This window comes from Cnephaeus nilssonii (assembly GCF_951640355.1).
Source record: "Cnephaeus nilssonii genome assembly, chromosome: X".
Classification (NCBI taxonomy): Eukaryota; Metazoa; Chordata; class Mammalia; order Chiroptera; family Vespertilionidae; genus Cnephaeus; species Cnephaeus nilssonii.
This window is the reverse complement of record NC_137071.1, coordinates 105794435-105810876: the sequence shown is the minus strand read 5'-3', so window position 1 is coordinate 105810876 and position 16442 is coordinate 105794435. Positions and strand designations below refer to the sequence as shown.

The 16442-nt window shown below is 41.1% G+C and overlaps 1 protein-coding gene and 1 pseudogene across 5 annotated transcripts in view; one reads left to right on the top strand and one right to left on the bottom strand.

Annotated features, from left to right (window-relative positions):
- Window positions 1-16442, bottom strand: part of PLAC1 (placenta enriched 1) — a 198748-nt gene that overhangs the window by 166024 nt on the left and 16282 nt on the right. Inside the window, exon 1 of one of the 4 annotated variants that reach the window (XM_079764323.1) lies at window positions 2627-2762. The exons of 1 other annotated variant lie outside the window; for it this stretch is intronic. The gene's annotated coding sequence lies outside the window, so the exon portion shown is untranslated. Of the gene's footprint in view, window positions 1-2626; window positions 2763-16442 lie in introns of those variants that run through there. 2 more of the 4 variants (XM_079764324.1, XM_079764322.1) reach the window with 2 other exon arrangements.
- Window positions 1472-14991, top strand: LOC307095405 (non-POU domain-containing octamer-binding protein-like; annotated as a pseudogene). The gene is made up of 2 exons: window positions 1472-1528; window positions 13635-14991. The product of its transcript is annotated as a non-POU domain-containing octamer-binding protein-like (transcript).

Below are 16442 nucleotides of genomic sequence, written 5' to 3'. Positions count from 1 at the left end.
AACTGGCCCTGAGTACCCTATGTGGAGCTATCAGCAATCCACAATTTGTGGCTCCCTGTGCTGGGGCTGGGTGCCTTTGGAAAGGACCAAAATGTGCACCAATGTCTACTTTTCCTATCCCCGGGAAGGAAATCAGGCAAAGATTCAAAGGCTCCAGAGATCTGCCTCTGTCTGCAGTCTGATTGTTATTCAATCTTGATTAGCCTCAGGCTATCGACCATTGGGTGGGCAAGAGTCTTCCTAATAGGGTGAGGCAATTGCTGCCTAGATGGTAAAGGTCTGCTGGAGAAAGATGTCCTCTGCAGTATGCGGGAGTGGCTCAGCATAAGAAACTTGGGTGGCTGCCTTCCAAGCTGTAACCTCAGAGCCCCCAACCCTGGATTCTGCTCACACAGCTCTAGTCCACTCTGTCCTCCCTCTGTTGGAGCCCAAGGTGAGTGGCTGCACAGGGAATTTTGTGCATTGGCCCTTTCCAGCCATCTCTCTCTGGCAGACACAACCCTGATGCTTTTCACAGCTGGATATTATATGGGCACCCTTCTCAGTTTAGGTGCTCTGGACTCAGGGCTCAGTTTGGGGTTTAGATCCCAGAGTTCTCAGTGGAATCCCCCACAGCTGAAATATGCCTCTGGAACTTAAGTTGCTGTCTGTGGGAGCTCAGTCAGCCCTTTCTTGCCTCTGCCCTTCCTTCTAGTCTCTATGCAGTCTCCACTTTCCATCCTTGGTTATCAAGGTTCTCTCTAGCTAGTCTTCAGTTGATTATTCAGGATGGTTTTCCTGTATTTTGGTAGTAATTCCAGTTTTGTCCTAGGAGAGTGTCAGTGCAGCTTCCACTTACTCTGCTGCCATTTTAGAATTCCACCAGTGCCCCAATATTTTGATTTGGAAATTTCTCTCCTATCACTGACAGAGCACCAACTAAATGCCAGTCACTGTTCCAAGTGCTCTGCATGTATTACTCCATTTAATCTTCACAATATTCTTGGAGGTAGTACCATTATTATTCTCTTTGATAGAAACTAGGGATCAGAGGTTCAGTAACTTGATTAAGGTCATACAGCCAGCAAATGACAGAGCTGAGATGAAAAAATATATGCACCCCTATGTTCATTGCAGCATTATTTATAATAGCTGAGATTTGGAAGCAGCCAAAGTGTCCATCAGTAGATGATAAAACAGCTATGGTACATTTACACAATGGAATACTACTTGGCCATAAAAAGAAAGAAAATTTTACCCTTTGCAACAGCATGGATGGACCTGGAGAACATTATGTTAAGTGAAATAAACCAGTCAGAGAAATACTAGTACTATATGATTTCACTCATATGTGGAATTTAGTGAATAAACTGAACTAACAAGCAAAATAGAGACAGACTCATAGATAGAGAGCAGGCAAACAGCTCTGGGTTGTTGTGGGGGTTGGAGGCATTGAGCAAAAACGAAAGAAAATTAGAAAGAACTCATCGACATGGACAACAGTGTGGTGATTGCAGAGCAGGAGGGGTATCAGTGGAGGTGGAAGAGGGTATAGGGGGGATAAGTGATGATGAAAAAAATAAAATAAAGAGAAAATAAATAAAGTTTAAAAAATAAAATAAAATTTAAAAAACAACAATTCCCAAACTGTCATAATACTGTGCATGATGAGAATCAAATGAGTGGTAAACACTTTAGTTGTTAAGAGGGTAGATCCTCTTGGGAAGATGCATTGAAGAAATGAGGCTTCCTTAAAGGATAAAGAAGAAGTGGAGATTCTATTCCAAGAAGGGGGAATAAATTTATCTAAAGTGCAGACATGGAGTGGCGATACACACACAGTCTTAACCTGTGCGCACACACGTGCACATTCATTAATTCAACAACTATTTATTAAGCACCTATTCTGTGCCATGTCCTGGAGGTATATCCATTTAGGAGTCCCTCTGCAAAGGACCACAAATTTAAAAGATGCTAAATACAATGAAATGGCAAGGATAAGAATGGGAATGAAGAGAGTCAAGATGAAAAATATGAAGATAAATATAAGCCCTATTAAGGCAGAGATCTTATGTTATTCACTGATGACTCCAGAGTGCCAAGCACAATACCTAGGACATAACAGGAACTCATAAAAAATTTGTTTAAAAAATGAATGTAGAGGGAGAACAAAATGGCAGCGGAATAGGCTGATGTGTCCTGATCTTTGTCCAGGAGGAAATAGAGGGAGCAGCTGAAACAAGAGAAATCCAGCCCGAATTGGCGAAGGAGACGCGGCTGGTGAGACAGTTTGAAGCTGGGAAGGGCAGAGATCTCCTGGCAAAAGGTAAAAAAACGATCTGGGCAATAGAATCTGCCAGATATCTAAGCCCAGAAGGTCAGGGGAAAACTACACGGCGCCAAGCCGCATCCCTGAGGACAGGCAAAGCGTCTGACTGTGAGAAAAAGGGTCCACGGGACGGCGGGAGGTAGGGGATTTTAGACCTTGGAGTCTGATTTGGGATCTGAGCTCAAAGGCAGACCTGAAGAGCTAACTTCCCGACTGAGCAATGCCGGCAAGAGAGGAGCTGGTAAAGACATAGTCCCTCCTTGCGCCGGAACCTGCGTCTTTCTCCACTGAACCTAGTTCATAGGACCTTTCACTTACCCATGGCTGAGGTGCAGGAGAAGGAGTAGAGTTGTGGAATCTAGGGAGAGTAGGCAGTGAACAGGTCCAGGAGAAGTGGAAGCGTGTCTGGTGCTGACTCACATCGGATCCCCGGTCACCATTTTCTCCGGAGAAATAGCCCCTCCCTCCAGTCTCCAGGCAACCAATATAGTCACACCCTGATTCCACCCTGATTATCACCATAGAACCGGAATACTCCCTGAGGTCAAGGAACTGCCCAAAAGAAAAACCTTTAGCAGCTAGGCACCTCAATTACACAGTTACACTGCCAGTGCTCTCCAGAGTGCTTCAGTGTGCCTTGCTGGCAAACTTACCATGGGTGTTCCTGTGAGTTGCCACTGGGAGTAAGCCTCTATCCACCACAGGTACATCAGCAAAAGCTGAGTCTGTCCACCCCACAACTACAGAATTCTGGGCAACACAGTCACGCCTTTCCAGAGTGCAGGCCCCCTGAGCCACATCACCCCGACAGACGCTTCCTTGGAGCCACTGTGAGTCCCCACTGGGCAAGTGTAATTTCAATTTAGGGTGCAAGACAGAAAAATTGGGATACTACCCTCCACGACTGCTGACCTCTAGACACCGCAGCTGTGCCTCTCAACCTCGCAGGCCTACATCAAGAGAACCCAAATAGTTTAAGTAAGGAACTACACTAGATTACAAAGCCCAGGAGAACTGAGAGATTACACCAGTAGCACCATCACCAAAAGAACCTGGGTAGCAAAGCAATTGGATCTACAATTAAAACATTACAGGAAAACATGGGGAGACAAAAAGGAAATTCCCAAAGGAAAGAAAAAGAGGAATCACCAGAAAGGGAGTTAAATGAACTTGAGGCGAGCAGCTTAACAGAGAAAGAATTCAGAGTATTCATTATAAGGATGTTTAAATGGATGGATGACAAATACACACAACTCAATGAGAACTATAAGGAGCTAAATGAAAATCTCACCAACATGAAAAGAAACCAAGAGGAGATGAAGAACGACATAGCTGCAATAAAGAACACAATGGAAGACTTAGAGAGTACTGTAGAAGAGGCTGAGGACCGCATCAGCGAATTAGAAGACAAGGTAGGAAAAAACACACAAACACAGCAGCAACTGGAAAGAAGACTTAAAAAGCAAGAGGAGAGCCTAAGGGAGCTTTGGGACAACACAAAATGAAACAACCTTCGAATAATAGGGATAAAAGAAGGAGAGGAAGAGAAGCAAGGAATAGAAAACCTGTTAGAAGAAATAATGACAGAAAACTTCCCTGATATTGGCAAGAAAAAAAACTATCCAAGTCCAAGAAATACACAGAGTCCCAAACAAGTTGAACCCCAAAAGAACGACACCAAGAAACATCATAATTAAATTGACGAACACCAACGACAAAGCAAGAATCTTAAAGGCTGCCAGAGAGAGACAGAAAGTTACCTACAAGGGATCTCCTATCAGAATATCAACTGATTTCTCAACAGAAACACACCAGGCCAGAAGGGAATGGAATGAAATATACAAAGTGATGCAAAACAAGGGACTGAATCCAAGAATACTATACCCATCAAGGCTATCATTCAAAATTGAAGGTGGAATCAGAAGCTTCACAGACAAAAAAGGGCTAAGAGAGTTCATCACTACCAAGCCAGCAATGCAAGAAATGTTAAAGGGGCTGCTGTAAAAAGAAGAAAGAGAAAGGCAAGAAGAAACACAAACACTAAGGAAAAATATGTCAACAAACAGGTACTTATCAATAATAACATTAAACGTAAATGGATTAAATGCACCAATCAAAAGACATAGGGTAGCTGAATGAATAAGAAAACATGACCCATATATTTGCTGTCTACAAGAGACCCACATTAGAGCAAAAGATTCACACAGACTGAGAGTGAAGGGATGGAAAAACATTTTTCAGGCAAATGGAAATGAGAAAAAAGCTGGGGTTGCGATACTTATATCAGATAAAATAGAGCTCAAAGTAAAGGCCATAATAAGAGATAAGGAAGGCCACTACATAATACTAAAGGGAGCAATCCAGCAAGAAGATATAACTCTGGTAAACGTATATGCACCCAATGCAGGAGCGCCCAAATACATAAAAAATCTCCTGGAAGATATCAAGGGAGAGATCGACATCAATACAATCATAGTAGGGGACTTTAATACACCACTGACATCAATGGATAAATCCTCTGGACAAAAAATCAGCAACGAAACAGCAATCCTAAATGACATACTAGATCAGATGGACCTAATTGACATCTTCAGAGTATTTCACCCCAAAGCCATGGAATATATGTTCTTCTCAAGTGCACATGGGACATTCTCAAAAATAGACCACATATTGGGTAACAAGCAAAGTCTCCCCAAATTCAAAAAGATTGAAATCATATCAAGCATTTTCTCAGACCACAATGGCATAATATTAGAAATAAACTACAATAAAAACATTCCAAAAAATTCAAACACTTGGAAACTGAATAGCATGCTACTAAACAATGATTGTGTTATCAATGAGATCAAAGAAGAAATTAAAAACATCCTGGAGACGAATGACAATAAAAACACAACATTGCAAATCCTATGGGACACAATGAAAGCAGTCCTGAGAGGGAAGTGTATATATACCTCTACAGGCCTACCTCAAAAAAATAAGAAAAAATGGTAATAGATCATCTAACTCAACAACTCAAAGAATTAGAAAGGGAGCAATAAGAAAAGCCCACAGTAAGCAGAAGAAAGGAAATAATAAAGATTAGAGCAGAAATGAATGACATAGAGACCAAAAAAACAATACACAAGATCAACAAAACCAAGAGCTGGTTCTTTGAAAGGATAAACAAGATTGATGAACCTCTAACCACGCTCAACAAGAAGCAAAGAGAGAGGACCCAAATAAACAAAATCAGAAATGAAAGAGGTGAAATAACAACAGACCCCACAGAAATACAAAGGATTGTCAAAAAGTACTATGAACAACTCTATTCCAACAAACTAGACAATTTGGAGGAAATGGACACACTCCTAGAAAAACACAACCTTCCAAAACTTACTCAGGAAGAGTCTAAAAATCTCAATAGGCTGATAACTATGGAAGAAATTGAAGCAGTCATCAAAAATCTTCCAGCAAACAAAAGCCCGGCTTCACAGGGGAGTTTTACAAAACATTCAAGGAAGAGCTAAAACCTATCCTCCTCAGACTATTCCAGAAAATTCAAGAAGAAGGAACACTTTCAAGCTCCTTCTATGAAGCCAGCGTCACCCTAATACCAAAACCAGATAAAGATAACACAATGAAAGAGAATTACAGGCCAATATCCCTCATGAACATAGATGCCAAAATCCTCAACAAAATTCTAGCAAATCGGATCCAGCAGTACATCAGAAAGATCATACACCACGACCAAGTAGGATTTATGCTAGGAATGCAAGGATGGTACAATATTCGCAAATCAATAAACGTGATACATCACATAAACAAATTGAGAGATAAAAACCATATAGTCATATCAATTGATGCAGAAAAAGCATTTGACAAAATCCAACACGCTTTCTTGATAAAAACTCTCAGCAAGATGGGAATAGAAGCATCATACCTCAACATAATAAAAGCCATATATGACAAACCCACAGCCAACATCATACTCAATGGGCAAAAACTAAAACCATTTCCCCTAAGAACAGAAACAAGACAGGGATGCCCACTCTCACCACTCCTGTTCAACATAGTGTTGGAAATACTAGCCATTGCAATTAGACAAGAAGAAAAAATAAAAGGCATCCAAATTGGAAAAGAGGAAGTAAAACTGTCCTTATTTGCAGATGACATGATACTGTACATAGAAAACCCTAAAGACTCCATCAAAAAATTACTAGACTTAATAAATGAATTCGGCAGAGTAGCAGGATACAAAATAAATGCTAAGAAATCTATGGCATTTCTATACACCAATAATGAACTTACAGAAAGAGAGACTAAAAACGCAATCCCATTTACCATCACACCAAAAAAATTAAGTTACCTAGGAATAAACTTAACTAAAGAGGTAAAAGACCTATACGTGGAAAACTACACAACACTGAAAAAAGATATAGAGGAAGACATAAACAGATGGAAGAACATACCATGTTCATGGATTGGTAGAATCAACATCATCAAAATGTCCATACTACCCAAAGCAATCTATAATTTCAATGAACTTCCCATTAAAATACCAACGGCATACTTCACAGACCTAGAACAAACTTTCCAAAAATTCATCTGGAATAAAAAAAGACCCTGAATAGCTATAGCAATCCTGAGAAAGAAGAACAAAGTAGGAGGGATCTCAATACCAGATTTCAAGCTATATTACAAAGCCACTGTTCTCAAAACTGCCTGGTACTGGCACAAGAACAGACATATAAACCAAGGGAATAGAATAGAGAACCCAGATATTGACCCAAACCACTATGCTCAATTAATATTCTACAAAGGAGGCATGAACATACAATGGAGTCAAGACAGTCTCTTCAATAAATAGTGTTGGGAAAATTGGACAGATACATGCAAAAAAATGAAACTAGACCAGCAACTTACACCATACACAAAAATAAACTCAAAATGGATCAAGGACTTAAACATAAGACAGGAAACCATAAAAATACTAGAAGAATCTACAGGCAGAAAAATCTCTGACATATGCCAAAAGAACTTCTTCGCTGATACTGCTCCTAGGCCAATGGAAGCTAAAGAGAAAATAAACAAATGGGACTACATCAAAATAAAAAGCTTTTGCACAGCAACGGAAACCATCAATAAAACAACAGGAAAGCCCACTGCATGGGAGAACATATTTGCCAATGATGTCAACGATAAGGGTTTAATCTCCAACATTTACAGGGAACTCATGCAGCTTAACAAAAAGAAGATAAACAACCCAATCAAAAAATGGGCAACTGATCTAAATAGACACTTTTCGAAAGAAGACAGAAGGAAGGCCAAAACACATATGAAAACCTGCTCAAAATCACTAATCATTAGAGAGATGCAAATCAAAACAACAATGAGGTACCATCTCACACCTGTCAGAATGGCCATTATCAACAAGTCAACAAATGACAAGTGCTGGAGAGGATGTGGAGAAAAAGGAACCCTCGTGCACTGCTGGTGGGAATGCAAACTGGTACAGCCACTGTGGAGAACAGTATGGAGTTTCCTCAAAAAACTGAAAATGGAACTCCCATTTGACCCAGTAATCCCACTCCTAGGAATATATCCCAAGAAACTAGAAACACCAATCAGAAAGGATATATGCACTCCTATGTTCATAGCAGCACAATTCACCATTGCTAAGATTTGGAAGCAGCCTAGGTGCCCATCAGCAGATGAGTAGATTAAAAAACTGTGGTACATCTACACTATGGAATACTACGCTGCAGTAGGCAACAGCATGGATGGAACTGGAGAGCATTATGCTGAGCGAAATAAGCCTGTCGTAGAAAGATAAATATCACATGATCTCACTCATTTATGGAAAATAATGAACAACATAAACTGATGAACAAAATAGATCCAGAGACAGAGAAGCATTGATCAGACCATCAAACCTCAGAGGGAAGGTAGGGGAGGCTGGGGGTAAGGGGGATATATCAACCAAAGGACTTGTATGCACACATATAAGCCTAACCAATGGACACAGACAACAGGGGGTGAGGGCATGAGTGGGGAGTGGGGGCAATGGTGGGATAAGGACACATATGTAATACCTTAATCAATAAAGAAAAAAAGAAATATGTGCAATATTATTTTGTATGTGATTTATTTGTTCAGTTTCAATGCTTTCTTCTTCCCTTTCTCTATCCCCAAAATTTTCCGTGAAGTTTCAGTACATTAAGAAAAATCAAGAGTTCCATAACTTCAAAGTTTTCACTTTTTCTGTAACTAAAGCTGCAAAATTGATTTTTATTGTGTGGATTCAGCAGTGAAATGAGATTTGGCTTAGTCCATTGGGTCCTGGAATCATCCTATAACTTCCATGGCCCTTTCTCCCACTATCTGCAGAGATTCTAGAGATGTCACCTAGAGCATCCTTTCTCCATCAGTGCAGGCCTAGCCAACCTCCATCATAAATATCAAAAATGGAGGGGTGAATTTCAAAAACTGGTTCAGATGGGCCTACTTGAGGGAGACTAAAATCTAGGTTCTTTTTCTAGAAGAAATTCTATTGGGCTCTCACCATATGATGGTACAAATATCTGTGTCACAAATATTTTCCACCATCCATTGCCAGAGTTTTGCAAACAGTGGCCTTGTATCATTTATCTTTCTCTGCTTCCCCACACAGGCTAATTCATCCCAGACTTAAAAAAGATGATAGGGTTGGCTTTTGGTAAAATCTGGGATAGGTAGGGTTCTTTCACAATTATGTCCACAACACCAAGCCCAAAAATGGACTGTCTATGCAACTTAAAAAATATTGCAAAATCACTCATGCTAGCTATTTGTGGCAAGAGGCTTGGAAAGATAATTATTATGCCATGAAAGGTCTCTGGAGCTGCCACAAATCAACACTGGCTTTGTGCCCAACCCCTTTTGGTGCCCACACTAGTCAGTGTGGGGACCATGTATAAGGCCTGAAAATTTAGTTGGGAATCTGCAATCATGTTGGCCTAGATCTAAAGGCAAAAGCTAAGTTGGCATGCCCCTATAGGCAAGGTGACAGAAGGCTCTTGTATGCTGCATGATTGGATTGATCTGGGTTGGAATGCTCAGAAAGAGAGAGGATGATCTTCTTGTCACCCTGCTGGGAAGCTGGCCACATCAAGTGATGATCAGTCTTGGACTATATTTGGGCAGATGGATGGAATTACAGAAAAGGACTGAGGATGGGACTTTTATATGATATGCAAGAAATTGGTGGGCTTATCAAGGCTTACCAATAATCTAAGTTGAGTTCCAAGGGAAAAGAGTCCACTGGTGCTATGAGTTTTTCCCCATTACCCTTAAGAGAAGGATCCCTTTTGCATATTTCAGCCTGACCCCCAACTACGTGAAGACAAATAAATGTGCCTTCAAAACTTCTAAGGGGAAGGAACTAAGAGAGTTTTTAGGGATTGAATCTCATTATCTCTTCAATAGCTGGAATGTTATCAAGTGTTCTTCCATTAAAAAGCAACAACACTGCAGTTGTTCTCTGCTTTGGTCTAGGACCTTTTCATTTATACTTCTGCTACCAATGAATTAAAAATCCCAGTGTTTTCATACTTGCATTCCAAGGATGTGTCCTAGCTACTTCCCATTGCTCTATTAAGCATGGCTTTCTAGCTAGCCCACTTCATACAAAGTCATCCACCAGTTAATAGAGTCAGTGCCCTCAGGTCAGATGTCCATCCATGACTAAAGAAGTAACCATTCAAGTTTCAAAGAATAGTCTAGGGCTATTTTCTTCAGCAAGAACCATGGGCCATGTAGTTTCCCTTAAAAGGAAATGGTGGAGATGCCAGAATCCATAACTTACATATCTGGTCTAAGATTTCTGTCAGCATAATGGCCTGGGAGGAGAGATAATTACAGCCCTACTGGACAGCCATTATATCAGAATATGTAGATGGTTACCTCTTCCAGCTTTGCCTAAAGCTGGTCCTAGGCATGTCCCTTGAATCACATAGAGTATATGTAGGGTCATCCCTAACTTGAACTATGTAAGAAGACAGCCTCACTCTAGCTTCTTTTTTTTTTGGTAGAGGTGATGGTGGAGAATAAATGGACTTTCCCATCTTGGAAGGTTGCCTAGCCTGTCCAGAGGGCCTCAGCAGAGCAGCTGTCAGCCTCCAGGGAGAAATAGTTTTGGCCCTGCTAAGTGAGTGGCCATATGTCATGTACCCTTCCTGAGGAACATGCTCCAACTTGTGTACCCTGCTATATTTGAGCTGTTGAAAGTAGACCCAGCAGGAACTAAGCATCTTCAGCATTAGGCAGCAACACCAAATGATTACTTTTACTGAGTTGAGGCTTAAAGTGAAATAGGAGCCAAGCCTAGCACCAGAGACATAGGAATCCCTTTTCAAATTCCTCACTCCAGTGCCACTGTCCTTTCACTTAGGTTAGCTCCAAAAATAGTGCCCATTCATTGCCACAGTCTGGTGGGTTCAGGGAGGAGAAGCATGCAAATATATGGAATACAGAAGGCTAAACAAAATGACATATTTTCTTTCTTTTTTTTTTTTGGTCAGGACTGGGGAAATACTGGTTATTTCATGTGAATGGAAAAACTGTGTCAAGAGTCTAGTGCCTGGTAGAAGAACAGGTAAGGTCTTCTGAGAAGAGCTCAAGCTTGAACTTAAAAAGCAAATTTTCCAAAAACAGAGGGATAACCAGAATGTTTCAAGTAGTGGGCTCTGTACACATCTTTGACAAGGAAAATTCAACATTTTGTACATTTGGACCTGTGGGGGAGAGGAGAAGGTAGGCAACAGTGGCTCTCTGGCACTATAAAAGCTTGTGTTCCCTTACCAGGGCATGTAACCAATATTTTCTCTGCCTAGTATCTAAGGAGTCATTTTGAGACAGACATCTGTTCAGCAATCTGAGAGCCCCAGACAGAAGACGGAGACATTCATTTTCCTTTACTCATAGTGCAGAGGCCAGCGGGGACTGATTTTGTGGCAGTGTTCTATCCTGGCCTGTATCTCAGTTGATCTGGGAAGAACAATCCAGGATGACACTGAGGCACTATCCAAACGGCCTTGGATTACAAAGTGAGCCCCAAAAGCCAGCTAGGAGAATACTTTGGAACCTGAAACAGATGTAAGCCAAGAGGCCCTAATTGGAGGTCTGCCATTGATGAGGTTACAATGTGGTGGAGTGGAAGAGTACTCATCCAGGAATCAGGACATCTGGGTTTTAGCCCACAATTATCTCACTTCATGACCTTGAGCAAATCCATCTCCTTCTCTGAGCCACTCTGTCCCTTGTTTGTGCAACTAAGGGTGGAACTATGTGAGTTAGGAGTCTTACTACTGCTCTGTCATTCTATGGTTTGAAGATAGGGAAGTTGGTGGCCAAGACTATGTCTTTCAGGGTACAATGCCAAACCTACTGTATACCAAGGAGGGGCAGACTCACTGGTTTGACTCTTTTGTGGGCTACTTAGTTTTATTGAAAAGTAAATAAACAGAGAAAAATGCCTTTTTCTGGCTATAAATCCCACTTGATCTCAGCCATCCATCTTGTTTAGCACAGGGAGACCTAGGTGAGAGAGTGTGAAATACTTGTTATAAGCCCTGTTTACTGCTGGACAACCACCTTGAAACCAAGCCCTTCTCAGGGTGGGTCAGCAGGGGTCAGCTTCCTCAAGGTATATATATATATATATATATATATATATATATATATATATATATTTAATATCCTCCTTCAGCTTCCTACAAATCATAGACAGAAGACAATGGGTCTTAGTTTGAGCTCTGTATTGATTAGCCATACAGAAAGCCACGTGCTATGGGCCAGCACTGACCCTCAATAAATTTGAGAAGGAGCCTAGGCTTCTCTTGGTGGCTCCCTTCCAGAACCCCAATTGAAGCTTGTCCTTTGCCCCTAATTCTTCATCCAACATGAACTATAATCATGGTTCTTAGCCTTCATATTGGAAAACAATGGGATGAACTAATATCAATAAGGAACTGTGTGATTATTCAAGTAGTGACAATAGCCTACCCTTTCAGAGGACTTGCAATTTAATAGGGGGATAAATACAAATCCTAAAGTTTTCTTAGTGCCCCTCAAATTTTGTGCCACTCTTAAGACTGATGTATCAGTAAAGAGATTATGAAAGGGATGTTGGCATTAAAGCTCCATCACAGATTGATCATGGAAGGGGTTAGATAGAAACAAAGTGCAAATTCAAAAAATCACTTGAAATGACCACAGAAAATATGTGTTATAGTTTCCTCATCTAAAAGCACCTATAGCCGAAACCGGTTTGGCTCAGTGGATAGAGCATCAGCCTGCGGACTGAAAGGTCCCGGGTTCGATTCCGGTCAAGGGCATGTACCTTGGTTGCGGGCACATCCCCAGTAGGGGGTGTGCAGGAGGCAGCTAATCGATGTTTCTCTCTCATCGATGTTTCTAACTCTCTATCCCTCTCCCTTCCTCTCTGTAAAAAATCAATAAAAATATATTTAAAAAAATAAAAATAAAAGCACCTATAAATTTCTTGTCACACCCAAACTCTCCTTTTACCCATATCAACGATAGAAAACATCTCTATAGTTTCCTGTGGACCATCAGTGGAGTCTGTCTTAGGGTTAGATTTAAGATCTTTTGGCAAGTTCATTGCTGAAAAAATATGATATGAGCCCTGACCAGTGTGGCTCAGTTAGTTGGGGGTTGTCCCATGCACCAAAAGGTTGCTGGTTCCATTCTCTGTCAGGGCACATGCCCGTGTTGCAGGCTTAATCCCCCCTGGGGCTTGGGTGCAGGAGGCAGCTGATCCTTGTTTCTCTCCCATATCGTTGTTTCTCTCTCTGCCTTCCTCTCACTTTAAAAATCAATAAAAATGTTTTTTTTTAATGTGATGTGAGAATCTTCTGGTTGCTAGAGTTGATATGACTGCTTTGGCTGGCCAGGGCATGCCCTTTTCTTTCTTATTACTCTATGACAAAAAAGTGATGTAATGGAAAGGGCACTGGACTTGAGTTTGTGCCTTAATAAAATCTATATAACCTCTTTAAGCTTCACTTTCTTAATCTATAAAATGAGGTGAATAATAGTACTTACCTCATATGTTTATTTGAGATCTAATTGAGATAATGTTTATATAAAGCACCTAGCACAATGTCTGGCACATTGTCATTTCTCAATACATAGTAGTTATTATTAGTTTTAGTGAGGCCTCACAGTGGAAATCTGGGGCTGTGTGATAGCTCTGGGCACTTGGAGGTAAGCCTGTAGACTATTGAAACTAGTTGTGGTCGCCATTAGTCTGAAGTGAGAACAGTCGATAGAGGGATGCAAAAAGGAGAATAAAACCTTTAACTTGGAGAAGCAAAACCATGCTCCAAGGCAACATCATCATCACTACAGCAGCAACAGCAGCAGCCACCACTGAACCAATACCTGCAAAAGGGCAACAAGCCAGCAGACAAAATGAAGGCTTGACTATTGACCTGAAGAATTTTAGGAAGCCAGGAGAGAAGACCTTCACCTAATGTAGCCAGCTCTTTGTGTGCAATCTTTCTCTTGATATCACTGAGGATGAAGTGAGGGAATATTTGAGAAATATGAGAAGGCAGGCAGTCTTCATTCATAACGATAAGGGCTTTGGCTTTATCTGCTTGGAAACACAAACTCTAGCAGAAATTGCTAAAGTAGAGCTAGACAACATGCCACTCCGTGGAAAGCAGCTGTGTGTGTACTTTGCCTGCCATAGAGTATCCCTTACAGTCTTAAACCTTCCTCAGTATGTGTCCAACAAACTCCTGGAGGAAGCCTTTTTTTGTGTGTTCAGCCAGATGGAGAGGGCAATAGTTATTGTGGATAATTGAGGAAAGCCCTCAGCAAAAGGCATTGTTGAATTCTCAGGGAAGACAGCTGCTTGGAAAGCTCTGGACAGAAGCAGTGAAGACTCCTTCCTGTTTACCACATTGCCTTTGCCTGTGACTGTGGAGCCCATGGATCAATTAGATGATGAAGGAGGACTTCCAGAGAAGCTGGTTATAAAGAACCAGCAATTTCACAAGGAGTGGGAGCAGCCACTTAGATTTGCACAGCCTGGCTCCTTTGAGTATGAGTATGCCAATCATTGGAAGGCACTCATTGAGATGGAGAAGCAGCAGCAGGACCAAGTGGATCAAAACATCAAGGAAGCTCATAAAAAAAACTGGAGATGGAGGTTGCTCACCATGAGCACCAAGTCATGCTAATGAGGCAGGATTTGATAAGGCATCATGAAAGAATTTGGAGGATTGAAAAACTGTACAATCAAGAAGTGCAAAAACAAAAGCAGCTGCAGCTCAGGTCAGGGGAGAAGCACAGACAACATGAAGATGAGAGGCCATGACAGCAGGAAGAATTCAAGGGATTCTTCCCTGATGCCAGAGAGCAGGAGATACAAATGGGCCAGACAACTATGGGAGGTGCTATGGGCATAAACAACAGAAGTGCCATGCCCCCCTGTTCCTGTGCCTGCTGATACCTCAGCTCCTCCAGGACCTTCTACTATGATGCCAGATGAAACCTTGAGATTGACCCTATCAACTACCAAATGTTTTGGCCACACTGCTACAATGGAAGGAATAGGAACAATTGGTGGAACACCTCCTGCATTCAACTGTGCAGATCCTGGAGCTGAATTTTCTCCAAACAAAAATCGCTGATACTAATAAAATTGAAGTATCTAGTTTCACAAAACCCTTAAGAGAAGGACACTTTTTGGGCTAGCCAGAATTCTACCCTTGAAAAGTGTTAGAGATTCCTCCCAATAGTCAGCTCTTCCCTGCCTGTACTACTCTAGGGAATATGCTAGAGGCAGCGGGCAAGGGAGGGGCAATATTTAACAAATCAGTTCTGTGTGATATATCATTTAATCATAACTGTGTGATGCATTCCTGAAGTCTCATGTGATTACTGAGGGCCTGGGAGGGGGGAACAATGGCAAAGTGGATCCAGTTAGAGCCCCCATTAATCTTGATCATTCCTTTCTTTGTTTATCTTGTTCTATTTGTGTTCTCATTCTTAAATTTCCCAACCCCAGAGACACTGCCACATATACCACAAAAACCATAAACACCCCCCAATGACCTTAGCTCCATCATTCCATTCACTACCAGGTTGGAATTTAGGCAAAAATGTCCAGAGAAATCACAGATAGCATACATACGGTTCTGTTGTGTCCCATATATTATCCCTTCATGTCCTAAGGAAGACATTTTCTCTTAGAGATTTTCATTTTAGTATATCTTTAAAAAATCTTGTATTAACTTGCCTCCACTTTTTTCTTGGGTAAGGACAACTCTGGAATGGCCCTTTTGTGTCTAATATTGTTATCCACAGCTTTTCTTGATAGGCCTAGTACAGTCTTGGGAGCAGGGTTGCTGTATGCTGAAGGTCAGACAGTAGCTCTAAGCATTGACCATCTTAGGTAGTTGTGCTATATATTTTTTAAATTGGTGTACCATGTTTGATTTGGCCATGATACTTCTGGAGTTTTTCTGAGAAATGGAGCAACAATGCAGCATCAAATTATTAAAATACATTTTAAACCTTAAAAAAAAAAACTAGTTGTGAGGAAAGAAACAGAAGACAGGAAGAGAGGTGAAAGGGCTAAAAACAAACTTCATAAGTTTCCCTGATGACCAGCCCTGATTTTTTTCCCCTGGTTTTCTAAACCAGGAAACTTGTTTAGAAGAAAAGGCTCCCACAGTACTTCTGTCTATAAATGTGTCCAGAGAAAACCATTTCCTCTCTTGCTCTCTTCTAAGAGCATAGCACAGCAGAACATCTGCTAAACCTGCTGTTTTTTCCCCAACTCGGACATTTTCCAGTAGTTTGACTCACAGAAATCAGAGATGAGATTTTTGTGGGATAGCAAGTCCAAGAATTTTGTCAGTCATGCTTAAGGGGGTATAGCCTTTCATATACTGAGCTAGTATGTAACAGACAACACAGCAAATAGTGTCAATCTTCCTATTCTCTCTTTGTCAAATGAGGTGGTGTTATGTGATACCCTGATATAAATCATTTGGGCAGCTGTCATAATGCATTAATTGCAGAGGAGCTGGATTCCATACAAGGTGTTCCCAAAGGTTCATTACTAAATTCTCATCCA